The sequence below is a fragment of the Macaca thibetana genome, chromosome 11 (assembly GCF_024542745.1).
Source record: "Macaca thibetana thibetana isolate TM-01 chromosome 11, ASM2454274v1, whole genome shotgun sequence".
In the NCBI taxonomy this organism is placed as follows: Eukaryota; Metazoa; Chordata; class Mammalia; order Primates; family Cercopithecidae; genus Macaca; species Macaca thibetana.
Window position 1 is genome coordinate 3,286,129 of NC_065588.1, and position 16,650 is coordinate 3,302,778.

The window sequence follows — 16,650 nt, forward strand, 5'->3', positions numbered from 1 at the left end:
GGGACCTGTAACTGGGCCATCAGCCTGAGGAGCCTCCATGCCAAGGGAGGGGAGGCTAATTGGAGCCTAGAATTGGGGCAGGCAGGCAGAGAGCCGAGCCAGGCCACGCAGCCTTCCCTGAGGCTGCAACAGCCAGTCCGGAGCTGAGCGCAACACGGAGCGGTGGAGACAGGGTCAGGGCTGCATGGTGGGAGACAGATGCCTGAGGCAGTTTGGGAGCTCTCTCTGGGACTGAGGCTCCGAATACTGGGGATCTGCTCTGTCGGCTTTGCTGGGGTTAGGGCGTACCTGGAAGTGAACAGTCGAAGGCAGAGCTAGCGCCACTGCTGATGACACGTGCAAGTGGGAGCGCCCGCGGTGGCCAAGTGGTTCAGAGAAAGCTTCTGGAGGGGTGGGGGCCCCAGGGTGCCATAAAGAAAGGCCACTCTGGAGTGACTTCATGCTGCTGCTTCTTTTCCGTTCTCTCCCACTGCATCCCTCTGTGCTGGGCACATCTGGAATATGGGCTTGGGCTGAACAGAGGGATTTAGGCAGATCTGAGATCTGTCCCTTCTCAAGGTGAGGAGAGGAGAATTTGGCCAGGATTCTCTCCCCAGCTGGCGTGACTTCCAGTTCCTGACAGAAATGTGTAAGGTGATTAGGTGCAAATGTATCTTCAGGGAGACAAACCCAAGGACAGCAATGGAGGTTTTGTACCCAGAGAGGCTGTAGTTTGGGGAGAGTTGCTAGCGGTGGTTAGAGATTAGCTGCTGCTTGGTTAGTGAAAGGACGAGTCAGTTAGATCCAGTCAACAGAAAAAGCAGGGGCTGTCAGGGTTTAACACAGTTTAGAATCCCCCGCAGAGCATTCACAGGGCAGGTTATCGACATTCTGCCTCCAGATACTTTTAGGCCAGAGTGAGCCTCAGAATTTGCATTCATCACCAAATACCCAAGGATTCTGGAGCAACTGGCCTGGGACCCACGCTTAGAGGGAACTCGGCATTTGGGAAAGAACAGTGGACTAGCTGTATGAAGACCTGGGTTCTAGTCTACTCGGTGATTGGCCTCGGTGTTTGCCACTTCACCTTTGGAATCTTTTTGAAGTCTGCTGCAGTGACTTGCTAGGGCTTTTGTGATGGTCACGTATGTGAAGTCCCTTTGAACAGCATACATTTTTCTGTAAATGCAGGCTGTTGTCATTGCTTCTACAATTATAATAGAAATGTCCAGAAGGGTCTGGATTGATTGAAGCCAGGGAAGGGAGTGGGAGGGAGAAGGAGACCAAATGATCTCTGAAGGCCCATAGCTTCTGGGTTCTTCCTTCAGTAAGAAAATCCAGCCAGGCACGGTACACACCTGTGATCCCAGCACTTTGGGGGGCCGAGGTGGGCAGATCGCTTGAGTTCGGGAGTTTGAGACCAGTCTGGGCAACGTGGCGAAATCCTGTCTCTAGAAAAAATACAAAAATTAGCTGGGCGTGGTGGTGCACACTTGTAGTCCCGGCTTCTTGGGAGGCTGAAGTGGGAGGCTCAGTGGAACCCAGGAAGTGGAGGCTGCAGTGAGCTGAGATTGTGCCACTGCATTCCAGCCTGGGTGACAGAGTGAGACCCTACTGAAAAAAAAGAAAGAAAGAGAAAGAGAGAGAAAGAGAGAAAGAAAGAAAGAGTCCAGGGAATTTCCCTCTTCCCCCCAATCCAGGTAACAAATCTATTTCTTTAAGGTGTAGGTAGCTGGTTTAGTCTTGAGAGAGACAGGCAGCAAGGGGAAAGGTAGCAGAGCTCCCTGATGATAGTACTGTCTGATTTCCCTCCTCTTTCCCTGGTGCCAGTGTTGCTTCAGCTGAGCGATTAGAGCCGTGGGATGCTGCCGGTAGCCCCGGGCATGTGTGGCCCATCCTGCCCTGCACGGTTTTGCTGATGCTCTGCAGCATAAAGTTGGGGATGGGAATAGCTTGCACCCAGAATTCCTGTTCTGTGCGTTCCTTCTCAAGCCAGCTCTCAGAGGCTTGGAGGTCCATGGCAGAGCGGGGGTTAGAACAGGGCCTCTGTGTTGCACAACTTCAGGGGGCACAGTTCACAGGGAATGCAGTGTAACTGTCTCACTGGAGTGGTGCAACGGCAGACTTCCTGGCCAGCAGGGAGCCATCCTTGCTTTGTTACTAAACTCCATCGGTTCCTTGGTTCTATAGTCTTTATTCTGTTTCAGCGTCCAATGAGGTCAGCAGAAACGCAGATAATAACGGGGCTCATGATAAGAGCAGTGAAGACTGCGTTATCCCTAGACCACTTCCATCATGTTTGGTTTTAGCATGCATTTAGAAGCAGTCATTTAATCAGCAAGTATTTACTGAGTGTGGCTGTGTGCCTGGCCCTGTGCACAGTCACCGAGGGGAGACGGGGAGGGAAGAGGAAGTCGGGGGACTCGGTGAATAAGCCGTCTCAGACAGTAGCAGGTTAACTCCTTTCTTTGGCCTGTGCTTTTGGTATCTGTCCCATGTTAGCACCTGGAAGAGGGGTGCTGTGCTTGTTATAGCTTTGCTGGAATTTCTAGGGGTTGGCAGGGTGGGGCTAGGAGTCATTTTGCTGTGGAAATTCAGGGGGTCACTTTCAGAAATGGAATGTGGGCGTGCCCAGTGCAGCTCCTGACTCCCTTTCCCCATGGCTGGTGGATTTGAGGGTGGGCCTGGGAGTTTCCAGTCTGTGTAGAGAAGGGGTGGTGGTAAGGGGATGACCAGTTTCCCCTTTCCGAGCGCCTCAGGTCAGCACTCCTTAGTGAGTTTGCTTCCCTACCTCCTCCCCGGCTGCCAGCCTGCTGTGGCTACGTGCTGCAGCTGGGCCCGCAGAGCTTAAAATAGCAGCGTGAGCTGGCCGCTGGGCATGTGGGGAGCCCGCCTGAGGCCTGGTGGGGCAGCCGCCTGGGCTTGGGGCTCTGCTGGCTTTAACCACTGGGGTAGAGGGTGTTTTGGGGGGTTTCTTCTAGGCCCAGAGCTGGAGAATGGGGAATGGATGTAGCTGGAGAATGGGGAGTGGATGTAGCTGGAGTTGGGGTGTGGCTGGTGCAGAGGGGAAGCAAAGGGCTTCTTTTTCCTAGACCTTTTAAGAGAATGCCTCGAACCTGACCTTGGAGCCTCTCACTGCAGAGCTCAGGGGCCTTCGGACTTGGTGTCCTGTTTGGCCTTAGCTCCGGCCCTCGGTACCGCCCAGGGTTAGTCATGTAGGTTCCCGTTAGAGCCTAAATAAAGAGAGAAAATGAAGTGCGAAGTTGGGATGGAGGGTGCAGCTGTGCCAGGTCACAGATGTCAGGGCCGGGGCAAGAAGGCAGGTATCCTGAGTCTCAGCTGGGCAGGCGCTAACTACAGGGCTCCCTCACTCCCCCGCCGCCTGCTCTTGGGAAGCCAAGATGGCACGTAGGGGTTTGGGAGAGACTTTTCCCAGGCATTCATTCATTCTTTCAAAAATACTTGTACCTGCCTTGTGTGAAGCTCTGTTCGTAGCTTTGGGAATACAGCAGTAAGTGAAGCAGAGCAGGAGAAGAGAGATGGAGTGTGCTGGGGGAGGCAGAGTCTTCAATGGGGTGGTCAGGGAAGGCCTCATGGAGAAGATGCCTTTTGAGTGGAGGTTTACAGGAGCTGAGAGAAGTGGCAATGCTGAGATCTAAGAGAAGAATATTCCAGGCACAGGGAACAGCCAATATAAAGGCTCTAATGTAAGAAATAGCACAGAAGACAATGTAGCTGGAGTGGAGTGAGTGGGCCAGGAGTTCGTGTGTGTGTGTATGTGTGTGTATACACACAACTTTTTATTTTTTATTTTTTTATTTTTATTTTTGAGATGGAGTCTCGCTCTGTCGCCCAGGCTGGAGTGCAGTGACCGGATCTCAGCTCACTGCAAGCTCCGCCTCCCGGGTTTACACCATTTTCCTGCCTCAGCCTCCCGAGTAGCTGGGACTACAGGCGCCCGCCACCTCGCCCGGCTAGTTTTTTGTATTTTTAGTAGAGACGGGGTTTCACCGTGTTAGCCAGGATGGTCTCGATCTCCTGACCTCGTGATCCGCCTGTCTTGGCCTCCCAAAGTGCTGGGATTACAGGCTTGAGCCACCACGCCCGGCCACATGCAACTTTTTCTAAGAACTTTTTCTTTGAGAGACACAAGAAGGCATTAGCGGGTTTTGCACAGAGCAGTGGCATGGTCTCACTTAAGAGGCAGGATCCCTGTAGTATAAGAGCTAATTTCAGTTGTGTTTTTCTTGGGGAGGCCCCCGGAGACCAGAGAGGGGGCTGCCCCATCCTTTCCCTGTGGCTCGTCCAGCCTCTATTTCTATTCCCCAAGCTCTGACCTGAGACTTTTACTCCTGGGGAGGAGGGGGCAGGATGGTGCTGTGTTTCTTTTCTCTGCCTGGAGTTTCCTTTGGAGGGAGGGAGATGGGTTTCTTACAGTGGTTTGCTGGAGCCTACTGGTGCTGGTTCTTGAAGCCTATTAGAAAGTAATTAGAACATTTGCCTGCTGGTAGCTTGACATTGGCCGTGGTGGGAGTATTTACACCATGGCATTGGCAAGCACTATGAATCGGGGCTTTTCCCCCAGAGAGCTGGTTGTTGAACATCTACCAGCCCGCCACTGGCTTGTTACTTCTACTCTACCTGTGCTGTGCTTTCAAAGGGGAGGGCTTCTGTTCCCTTTCACTTGGCAGATCACCTGTGTTCATGCCGTGTGGTCAGAAAGAGCACAGAGGACACTGGACGAGGGTGATGAAGGTTGGGGTTGGTGGGGCAGTGGTGTGTTTTCCAGGATTGACAGGGCTTGTCCTTTGGTGTTGCGATGTGAGGCGTCTCTGCTTTTCCTAGCTGGGTAATCCTAAATGCATGAGCGTCCTCTCAGCCTGCTTCCTTTCTTCCCCTGCCTCCCTTTGTGCATGTGGTATGGGTATCCATATGTCCAGGAGTGGCCAGCTTCGTCCATAAAAGCAGGGCCCAGCACTGGACCCAGGTAAGGCTGCTTAGTGCAAGGAAAGATCACTGTTTTGGAAGTCAGGAGACATAGGTTCCGGTCCCAGCTCTCCTAACTTGCTTAGACGAGTGCTCTCCTCTTTTTGGCCTTTTGTTCCCTCATTTACAAACTGGGACAACTTCCCTACCTATCTTGCAGGGGTGTGGTGAGGATCAGATGTGATCATTAGTATGAGAGTCCCTTGAAAAAGCTGCAAGAGTCACAATGAACAGGCCTTTGCTTGTGGCATTCAGGCACACAGGCCTCCCTCTTCTCTGTCCTCACTCTGTTTGGATGCCATGCAAGCCCAGCACATACCCCTTCTCTAAGAAGCCCTTCCTGATGGGCCAGACTCTCCCTGGGCAGGTCCTTGGAGCACTCCCAGGCTGAGCCCCCAGTTCCCACAAGTACTCAGGGGTCCTTCTGTTCCACCCTTTCATTTTATTGCTCTTCGCCCAGATGCAGATGGAGCATTTGCTCCATAAAGGCTAATTCTCCTTGGGAACATCTGTGGCGGCAAACTGAGGGTGGTGTACCAATGGGCGCTGGGAACATCTGTGGCGGCAAACTGAGGGTGGTGTACTGATGGGCGCTGGGGACATCTGTGGTGGCGAACTGAGGGTGGTGTACCGATGGGCGCTGGGAACATCTGTGGCGGCAAACTGAGGGTGGTGTACCTATGGGCGCTGGGGACATCTGTGGTGGCGAACTGAGGGTGGTGTACCGATGGGCGCTGGGGAACTCTGCAGGACTGCTTCCTCAGCATAGGTGTCTCGCTTTTATCGAGCTCTGTGAAGTGTGGTGGCTGGCTGTGGTGTGTGGGGGTGAAAGGTTCCGAGGACAACTGCCTCCCACTTGATAAAGTGGTTTCCCAGACACCGCCTCATCTGTCCCTCATGGTCACACTTAACGCCGTTATACCGATGAGGAAACAGAAGCATGCTCACATTCATTCATTCATTCATTCATTCATTCATTCATTCATTCAACACATGTGTCCTGCACTCAGGGAGCTGTCGGTGTCTCCCTGGATTCCACAGCACCGGGGTGGCCTGCTCTGTGCCCTGCCAGGCTCCTGCAGCACCACTGTGCTTGCTGTGTGCTCGTCTCCGCAGGAAGCAGGCAGAGCGGCAGGGGCAATGTGCATGCATGGAGGGATGGGGGCCGCACCAGGGTGCTAGTCAGGCCCAGGCCTGGGTGGCAGAGGAAGGGAGGGGGCAGCCTCAGTGCCTAGGGCGTGTCCCTGCTGTGTCCGGCTGGCCGTGGCTTCGGGCTGGCATTTCCTCTGGCAGCAGTGTGGGGGAGGGGAAGAGCAGGTGTGCCCCGGCGCCTGGCCTGGCTGGGATGTGGAAGCGCCTCTTGGGGGCCGGAGCTTGGAGGATGAGTGACATGCAGCCACCCGGACACATTGGACCTCACGGAGCCCAGCCACATTCTCAGAGCTCCAGGCTGGACATCTGAGCCCCCCAGTGGTTTCTGTAGGTGGCTGGATGTGGTGGGTGACTCCAGAGAGGGCCTCCAGAGAGGACACATGACTGTGATCTATCAAGGTGAATGCCTCCCAGACAGGCTGAGGGCAGTGTTAGAGGGTGTCCGACATGTGCGCTGAGGTAAGTGTGTGTGGTGAAGGTGGGGACGAGGCTCAGGGGCTCTGTGCATTGTGGGAGGGACTCAGTTTCCCTTTAGTTTCCTAAGTGTGCACCATGTATGGAGCTGGGCTGGTTGCTGCAAGAGGCGCACGGGTGAGCTCTGCCCCTTGCAGCTTTTAGTCTTGTACAAAGAAAAAGCATTTATGCAAGTAACTGTGATGCAATGCAGAGTAAAATCAGTGTCCAAAAGAGACGACTAGAACAAGAAGAGTTTCTCTTCATTTTGGGGGATCTTCATGAAGGATGTGGCATTTGAGATGAACCTTGAAACGTTTCCTCAAGGCCAAGCAGGATGGGGAAGGCTTTGGAGGTGGAGGGCAGTGCAGGCAGGCACCGGGGTGGGCTGCACCTCGAGGGGCTGGTGCTGCTGGAAGCAGAGGGCACAGGTCTGGGATTCGTGGGGAAGAAGGCTGACAGAGTACCACGTAGAAGGGCCCCGGTGACAAGCTTGAGTATTTGTGTTTAAATCCCTGGGGAAGTTTTTGAGCTGATGGCATGTGCCAAGCTCTGCCTTGGGCCAGTACTAGTGGCAGCATGTGGCAGGGTGGCTAAGGAGGGAGCGGGTGCAGGGAGCCCGGTCAGGAGACTGGCAGACAGGAGGCAGCCCAGTCATGTGTTACAACAGGAACAGACCTGGGCTGGAGCAACCTAAGAGCCTTTGAAAGCACCTTTTGGGATTGTAAGAGGTTTGGGAGCCTGGATGGCTGATTTGAGGGCGCGAGTTGTGACCATTTTCACCTCAAGTACCTTGGGATGAGAAGAGATGTCTCCAGGCTTTGCATGGGCTGGCTGCCTTTAGGAGGCCCCCTTCAGAGGCAGGCACCTTGAATGACAGCCCCATAGCTGTGGGCCAGCCTGACGGGGAGGAGGGAAGAGAGACAGAGTGAGATGACAGCCAGTGTTCCTGCCTTACTTTACAGAGCGGCCAATGGAGTTTCAGAGACCACAAGTGACTTCATGCATTTCGGGCCTTCGAGCCATGACAGCCATTAGGGGTGCCCAAGTCTGCCCCTGCCACCCATCCAGACACCTCTCACTCTATCAGTGAGAGTGGAACAGGCACAGGCTCCCTCCCCTGAGGGCTGCAGTGTGCAATCTGGGGCACTGGTTCTTCTCCATCTTCTTCACTTTAGAGCATCCCCAAGTCCTGCTCACACTCTGCCTTTCTCTGCATTGGCTCCAGTATCAGCCCCGTAGAGGGAGAGCGGGCCGAGGGAGGCAGCAGGCAGCAGCTCCTGAAATCGGCAGAAGGGTCCCAGCTGCACAGTCAGGCTGGATGCGAGGTTACAGAGCGCCGTCCCAGCTGGCAAGTCAGCACCCTCCATGGAGTGGTTTAGGAATATTGGATTTGCTGGGTCAGTACATTTCCACTGGTGCATGGCAATAAGCCGCAGGCTTCATCACACCTCCCTGTGCCCGGCGGTCTGCCTTATCTCATCCTCCCCGCAGCCACCTGCCTTCCTTGATAAGTACTTATAACAAATGCTTTCTTTCTCCCGTTTTCCAGGAGCAGTGGGCTCAGTGTGTGCACACGTGTATGTCAGGTACATCTGTCTGTCCAGCATAGGGCCTCGTACTCCAGGCCCTTTTGAGGGTCTGACAGGGATGCTGATTGGCCTTAGGATGAAAGAGGGGCTGCTTTGGAACTTTCCTGGAAAACAGGGCCTGAGACCCCAGGTGGCTGGCTCTTTGTCCAGGCAGTCTGTCAGCCCCGTTCTTCTAGGGCCCATTCTCTGCTGCGCCCTCTTACCTGGTAAACCGTCTCTAAGAGGAGATGACTGTCCTGCAGGAGTGGCCGTTCTTACTCTTTTTGCAAAGCTTCCCCTGCTCCAGGCAAAGGCTGATTTTTCTAAAGAGCTGCTTTCACCTTAAGGTGTACACAAAGGTTCTTCCTGTTGCTACTCATGCATTCAGCGGTGACTTCAGAGCACCGGTGTGCTAGACAAATGCCAAATGCTTGGAAGACAAAGAGGAGGGACACAGTCCTTGCATTCAAGGAACTCACAATTTGAGGGTGGGGGAAGGTCAGGGAACAGGTGGCATCATGGCAGGATTAACTCTGTGTTATTGGTATAGCAAGGAGGCTTCCTGGAGGAGGTGACAGCACCCTGATGCCAACTGGAGTGTGGATGTTAGCCATTCGGGGTGTGGGGGAAAAGGGGTTTCAGGAGGAGGGAGCATCCAGTGCAAAGGCCAGGGGATGAGGGGGATTTTGATGTGGGTTCATTTTGGTGGGAGTGTAGGCCAAGAAAGGTATAGGAGATGGAGTTGCTGAGAGGAGTGGGATAGGGACGTGCCTGTGCAGATTTTAAACTGGCATCCAGGGTCATCTGTGCTCTGGCCCACCCTCCTTTCAGGCTCCTTTTCTGCAAAACTTCATTCCAGTGGAGCGTGTGGGTGCCTCCCAAATGTCCTGGGCCCTCTGCTGTGCCCTGGCTCTGCCCAGCTGCCCCCCTGCCAAGGTGCTCTTCCCCTTCCCCCGTGCCTGTCCAGTCCCATTTCATAGGGTGCGAAATTCAGGGCTCCAAGGAACCTTAGAGGAACAACTAGTCCAGCCTGCTTGTTTTGTAGTTGAGGAACCAGAGGTTGAGCAACTAGAGGCCACACAGGTCATCAGTGTCCTCAGGCTTTGTTCCTTAGGTGGCACGAGGCGATCAGACACCTGGAAAGCCCCGGAAGCCCTCCCTGCTGGCCCTGCCTGCCCTGTGCATGCCCTCCCTTGAGCTCCTCTGCATGCGTTCATCAGGTGTTGATTGAGCCCCTACTGTCGGTCAGGAATAGTACTGGGTACTGGGTGTAAAGCAGTGAGAAAGACAGATGCAATCTCTGCCTCTCTGGGGTTCATGGTCTAGTAGAAGAATCAGACAGTAAAATTGCCACCCTAACAAACGTGGACTTTCCAATGACGGTGACCGCTGTGAGAAAAAACAGGGCAAATGGCTCTGTGAGGAGATGTATTGAAAGAAAGGGGGCTTTAATTTTGACAGTGGGAGGCAGCCAGAAAACCAGAATAGACCTTCTTCAATGATTCACAAGAGCTCAGGGGTGAGTAGAGTGAAGCCAGGCAGTGGGCCCAGGAAGAGCATCCAGGTAGAGGGAACAGCATGGGCGGAGGCTCTGAGGAGGGCAGAGTGCCGAGAGTTCACGGCTGTGGCAATAATGGGTGAGCAGAGAATGTTGGACGGGGGCTGGAGAGAAAGGCAGGGATCAGTCGTGCCGGCCCTTGAGGGTTGCTGTAAGGATTTGAACTGTACTAGAAAAGGAGACTAGGAAACACACACACACGCACACACACAATTGTAATCCAAGTAAGATGGGAAGCCACTGGTGAGGTTACAGTGGAGAGGCACGTGAGTGGGAAGATCGCATTGGCTGCTCTTGGTGAATGCATGGTCGCAGGAGGGAATGGAGGGCTGTGGGGGCTGCCGCAGGACCCCAGGCGAGCCATGAAGCAGGGCTGGACAAGGGCGGGGCCGGGGAGGGTGCCAGGTGCAGGGAGGCGCCACAGCTTGGACTTGTGTTTGCTTCGAGGTGGGAGCAAGTGACAACCGGGAGCCACAGATGATTCTGGGGCTTCTGGCATAAGCCGTGGGGTGAGAACTTAAGCCATTTGTTGAGAAGGGGCGGATAGTGCCAGGGAGCACGTTTGGGGCAAGGTCAGTCCCTCCTGGAGCTGTCTGTGAGACAGCCAGGGGGATGACAAGCAGGAGGTGGGGATCTGTACTCGGGGCTCAGGAGACAAGTCAGGTCCAGGTGTGCATTTAGGGGTCACCAGCATGCAGATGGCCCTGGAACGGAGGAGAGCTGGGCAGAAGAGAAGAGGGCTCAGGGCTGAGGTCCTCCCTGAGGAGGAGGAGGAGGGCAACCAGCATTTCCCTTAGAATGTCAGCCACACAACATTAGGTATTGATGGTGTTTCTTTGTCCAGCTACACTGTAGCCAGACAGAGCTGGGCCCATGTTGACTATAATAAGTATGGTTGGGAATGATCATAGTGCCTCCATCCATGGAACACCTTCTGTGTTCCCTCGTAATCTTTATTCCTTATTTTTTGACGTAGTGCTGGGGAAGGTGCATATTATTTCCATTTTCTAGCTGAAGAAACAGATATGGAGCAGTTAAGTGGTCATTCTAGGCCATCCAGCAGTGGGGTGACTCACTCTAGATGGGATTTGGACACAGATTCATCTAGTCCCAAAGCCCAGCGTGTTCCCCCTTTGTTATTTTACTAGAGTTTTGTTCTCTGTGGTTGAGTTGGATAGTGGTATGGACAGGGGTCATTGAAGGCATCTGAGCCCAGATGACCCACAGTCACCAGGGCATGTGGTGTGAGCCAATTTCGGGGACAGTGGGAGTGAGGTTGGCTTTGTGATAATCCACACCACCTGCCTGACTCCTCATGGTGCAGAAGCCACATTTTCGGAACTCCCCGCTGGGGCAGGATTGCTGTAGCTGGTCTATAGCTGTGCCCGTTTCCTTGGAGCTAAGCTGACTGACTAGTCCGAAGGCCCCAGTACATGCTCTGAGCAGTGTGCTCACCTGTCATGGGTAGAGCGCACACACATAGCCAAGGGTCTGTGCATGGCCATGTTTTCTGGTAGCCAGGAGTGGCCTCTGACAAGGGCTGACCATAGCCGGGGCGCAGCTTTGCTCTTGGGCTTTGAGAGGTGACACGTCACACTAGGGAACACGTAAGAGTTCACCAGAGACTCGGAGCTGGGGCAGCAGTGCTCCTGGCCGTGCTCCGTGGAGCCCCTCCAAGAGGCCCAGCCCACTCCAGCTGGGCAGAGGTCGAGGGGCTGCCCTGTTCCCTGACTTGCTCCTGTCTCAGTCTTTTCTTTTTTCTACCTCAGATCTTTCCCACCTCTTCCTCCATACGTTTATTTGTCCTTTTGTCTATCCGTCCGTCCGTCCATCCATCCATCCATCCATCCATCCATCCATCCATCCATCCATCCATCCATCCATCCATCCCAGGCTGTGCCGCGTGCTGGGGATATGGTTGTGTATGAAACAAGTTGACTGCATGGCATTTGCACTCTTATCTGTAGCTGGGTGTTTCAGCTCGTCAGATTCAGACGCCCTTGGATAGCCTGCTTTCCAGGAACAATTCCATAGATTTCTGGCTTGGGTCCCATCCTTTAGTTAATGAACTCGGGGCTGTCAGGCTATCCTTGAGGAGAGCTCAAGATGTAGGCACACTGGTCTTCCTTTTCCCTCCGTCCCCCAGCACTTCCCGAGTACCTGCTGTGGGGCGGTCACTGACAGGCACTGAGGGTGGGGTAAGATGGGCCAGACACAGCCTCTGCCTTCTTTTAGAAGCTCAGTGACCGGAGCAGAGGCAGGTGGGCAAACTGTGGTTTCAGTCTGAACAAAGGGCTGAGAAGGAGGGAGGAGCGGACCTTTCTCCAGGGAGGGAGGTACCCTGGCTACTCTTTGTGTCCTGCTGTCTGTGAACTTTCCCACCACAGCCAAACCCTGCTTGTTTTTTTTTTCTGTTCTTTAATTTTCTTTTTTGAGATAGGGTCTCACTCTGTCACCCAAGCAAAGTGCGGTGGCACAATCATGGCTCACTGCAGCCTTGACCACACCTCCCGGGCTCAAGTGATCTTCCTGCCTCAACCTTCTGAGTTGCTGGGACTGCAGGTGCGAGCCACCACACCCAGCTGAGTTTTGTATTTTTTGTAGAGATAGGGTCTCACTATGTTCCCTAGGTTTGTCTCAAACTCCTGGGCTCAAGCGATTTACCTGCTTTGGCCTCCTAAAGTGTTGGGATTACAGGTGTGAGCCACCACGCCTGGCCTTTGTTTCCTTTACTGGTCTCAGAAACTTAAAAAAACAAACAGATGACCGGGCACGGTGGCTCAAGCCTGTAATCCCAGCACTTTGGGAGGCCAAGACGGGTGGATCACGAGGTCAGGAGATCGAGACCATCCTGGTTAACACGGTGAAACCCCGTCTCTACTAAAAAATACAAAAAACCTAGCCGGGTGAGGTGGCGGGCACCTGTAGTCCCAGCTACTTGGGAGGCTGAGGCAGGAGAATGGCATAAACCCAGGAGGCGGAGCTTGCAGTGAGCTGAGATCCGGCCACTGCACTCCAGCCTGGGCCACAAAGCGAGACTCCGTCTCAAACAAACAAACAAACAAACAAACAAACAGATTAAAAACAAGTAACAGTACCATTCCTTCTTTTCTACCCCAACCCTTTCACCATCATTGTTACTGTCCTTCCTGAATCATGGCCAAGTATGGCAACACCCAGTCTCCTAGCTGTTTAATTTCCGAGGCAGAGGAAAGCACCTGCCCTACAGCCTTCCCACCACCATGTGGGCCCCCTGCTAGGGACCTCTCCATCATTCTCTTTTGGCACGGTTGCTAAATGGTTTGCTCAGCAATGAAAGCATTTTCTGTACAGCTGAAGAAGATCCCATATTTGGAGTTTAAAAATCGGGGGGAGGTGAGTAGCTCTCCCGTCTAAAATGGCGCCCGTCTCATGTGCTCTTTTGGGTGGCAGGCGCCACTTTGTGTCTAACCTGAACCCCGGCTTTGTGGGGGGCTGCCTTGTTTGAGGCTTAAAGGCACAGGGTGCCTCACAAGCTGCACCTTGTATCAAATGTGGGAACATTCAGCATGGGTCAGAAAGGGGCTGTGGGCTGGCCCATTGACTCTGATTGTGTGTGGGTGAGGGAGAGACCAAAGACTGAGCTCTGTCTCCTGCTGCCAGCCTGAGGAATTCACAGAGAGGCAGAGAGAGCTTGGCATTTACTCCAAAGCCCACATCTCCCCAGTTGCCAGCGAGCAGAGATGTGGCATGTTGATTTCATGTATTCGCTTTTCTTCTTCCCCTCTGAGAATGCTGTACTTGCTTCACTTTTTTTGTTAAAAAAAAAAAAAAAAAAAAAAAGGAAAGTGAAGTCAGACTGCCTTGTTCACACGCTCAGAGAGCCCCTGAAGGGCAGCCTGCACCTGCCAGCTCGCCTGGGTGGCAAGCTGAGAAGGATCGGGAGCTGCCAGAGGGATGGTGTCTCGCAGCACCATTTCTATCTGATTGTTCCATCTGTACCCGCAGTCTAAGGAACTGAGGCAGCCACGGCCACCGATCTTTCACCTCTCGCCTCTGCTCCACCCCGATGCCAGTGCCAGGCCCAGCTTCCTAGGGCACCAGTTAATCATGGGCCCCGCTGCTTGGGACACTGCAGGATGCAGCCCAGACTTCTCATGTGCCATGCAGGGCTCCACAGGGTAGCTCACTTTGACCTCTAAGCACCTTCTGTTGCTTCAGTCAGACCTGTCCCCTCCCTGCCTCCCGAAGTTATCACATTCACGCCTTTCTGGGCTGGCCACCCACTTCAGAAAACCCTTCTGCAAGGGAAGGCCAAGGGACAGCTTGGTGCCCATCCTGCCACGGTCTGTGCTCCGTGCATCACTCTGCTCTGGGCTTCTCTAGCTGCAGTCGTGAGTCGGGGTAGAAGGTGGGTTGCTTCAGCTAGATCCTGAGCTCCTTGAGGCCCACGCCTTGTGCTCAGCTTTGTGTCTTCCATGGGTCCTTGTTCCACGTCCTCCTGTCTTGAACAAGCCAGCACCAATGGATGGTGTGCTAATGGTGAGAGAGGGAAGAGGAGGGACGTGTTCCTAGAGCTGCCTTCCTGAGGCTGCTCTACCACCTTCATCCTAAGATAGGACTAGATTACGCCGCATCTCCCCACACCAGCTTCCTTCTTCCAGCCTGTGTCAGGCCACTCAAGGCCATCTGGGTGATGACTCACCTTTCTCATTAGCAGTTCAGGAGCACTGCCCCTTACTCAGGGTCCTTTTATCTAATGACCTCACATCAGGACATGGTATTTCAGGTTCCCCGTTGTGCTTTAAGAGTCTGTTAGCCTGGCTGGGCACGGTGGCTCACGCCTGTAATCCCAGCACTTTGGATCACAAGGTGATCACAAGGTCAGGAGATTGAGACCATCCTGGCTAACACAGTGAAACCCTGTCTCTACCAAAAATACAAAAAATTAGCCGGGCGTGGCGGCGTGCGCCTGTAGTCCCAGCTACTCGGGAGGCTGAGGCAGGAGGATGGCGTGAACTCGGGAGGTGGAGCTTGCAGTGAGCCAAGATCACACCACTGCACTCCAGCCTGGGCGACAGAGCGAGACTCTGTCTCAAAATAAAAATAAAAATAAAAATAAAGAGTCTGTTAGCCTGGAAGATTCTCAAGGGCAGAAACTGTTTAGAGTCCAAGAGAGTGTGGAGCATGGGCTGTGAAATCAGTTTTCTTTTCTGTAAAATGGGGATAATAGGGTATACCTATCTTGTAAGGTTGTGGGAAGCTTGGTTCCTGGGGTATATAAAGACTTATATGTCAAAGTTGCTCTCATGATTCTGATGAATCATAAGATTCATAAGCTGGATGCCCTGATGGGACTTCACTGTAGCTTTGCTCAGGGACTGACAGGTGTGAGTGACTTCAGTGCCCTTTGACAAGTGTGACCAGAGGAGGCAGAACTGTTGCGTTGTAGCCTCCACTTTCTCTTACTTGCCTGTTGTTTCCCCCTACCTGCTGGGGACCCCCCAAACCCCAAGGCCCTCAGACTTCTGAGGAAGTGGCTAGTGGCACAAATTAATTTATAATCAGAAATGAAGGTGGAAAGATCCAGGGACAATGAGGAAACCATTCTGCCTGGGCAAGGTGTAAGCTGGGGAGAAGAGATGAAAAATGGTTAGGAAGCAGAGGGGGCCACCCTTAAGGGCCCTCTGTGACACCAGGTCCCCACCTGAGACTGGTAGGATCAGCCCCTCCAATTTGTTCAGTCTCATGTCCTCAGACTCTCCTCACATCCACCAGCTCTTTTAATCCCCATGTTAAAGAAGAGGAAACAGGAGCTCAGAAAGGCAAACTGCCTTGCCCTTGATCACACAGCTAAAAAGAGCTCAAAGTGAAAAACAGGACTCTTGACTCTTGGTCCAGCTGGTAAATGATCTATCCCTGAATCAAAGAAGGAATGTTGTGAGAATGAAGTGGCAGCCGTGGGCCCCTCAGGAGCGGCCAGGTGAGGCTGCAGAGGACAAAAGGCATTAGCCATGCCAGTCAGGCAGTCCTGGTGCTACATCAGGAGGCGACTAGACATCTGCCCCTTCATCTGCAGACAGCGTCAGTGGGGCTGCTGCGCCGAAGCCAGAGTAGCTGCCGGTGGCTGTAATACACACTAGCTTTTATTGTTGGGCTCCCCATCTGAGTTGGGAAAGGGCTCAGGATGGTAAAACCACTGCAGGTTCCTTTAAAGTAGGGGAGCTGCACTCAGAATGGGAGAGCTCTCACCTCTGGGAGGCGGGCCTGCCAGGGAGCCAGTGACACTGCAGGCTTACCAGCACAGGTCACCACCAGCACAGGTCACCACCAGCACAGGTCACCACCAGCACAGGTCACCACCACAGCTCTGTGATGAGGGTCTGAAAGTCCCTCTGGCTGGAATTAATGTCCCCCTCCCAAGATGGCCATGCCTGTTGTGGTAGCTCTGTGTCTGCCCGTCTGTGCTGCCGTGGTGATTAATACCCTCCTGTCTTCCTAACTGGATTGTGGCTGCCTGAAGGGCAGGGAGCCCCACTTCTCATATCTGTTTCTTCAAGGGCCTGACCCGGGGTTTAGCACACAGTTCTAGGTGTGACATGATACCTGCTGGGATCCAGGAAGGACTTTCCACACCCACAGCCCCAGGTAGGACATGAATTCGTCCATCCAGCCATCCCCAGTGAGCGTCTCCCAGAGGCCAAGCCCTGTGGTAGGGGGTGGGGTTACAGAACCTGGTAAAATGTGGCTCCTGCCCTCCGGTGCTTTCAGTACTCTCTTCCTGAGCGACTAGAAGGGTAGCAGAAAAGAGAGGTGGGTTCCCCACCCGCAAGTCTTCTAATCCTCATCATTTGCAAAATGTGGTATCCCTGTCGGCAATGCAGACTTCTGCACCAGCCCAAGGGAGGCTGCCCAGTTGCAGTGTTTTACGGTAGGATGTTCCCAAGCCCCGAGCAAAAGCATTCCTCCTGC

At 53.7% G+C, this 16,650-nt stretch overlaps 2 protein-coding genes across 4 annotated transcripts in view; both read left to right on the forward strand.

Annotated features, from left to right (window-relative positions):
- TSPAN9 (tetraspanin 9) overlaps positions 1–16,650 on the forward strand; it is a 209,456-nt gene that overhangs the window by 106,756 nt on the left and 86,050 nt on the right. The gene's annotated exons all lie outside the window — the stretch shown is intronic.
- The window catches only part of TIGAR (TP53 induced glycolysis regulatory phosphatase), a 1,172,566-nt gene that overhangs the window by 36,096 nt on the left and 1,119,820 nt on the right, over positions 1–16,650 (forward strand). The window lies entirely within an intron of this gene.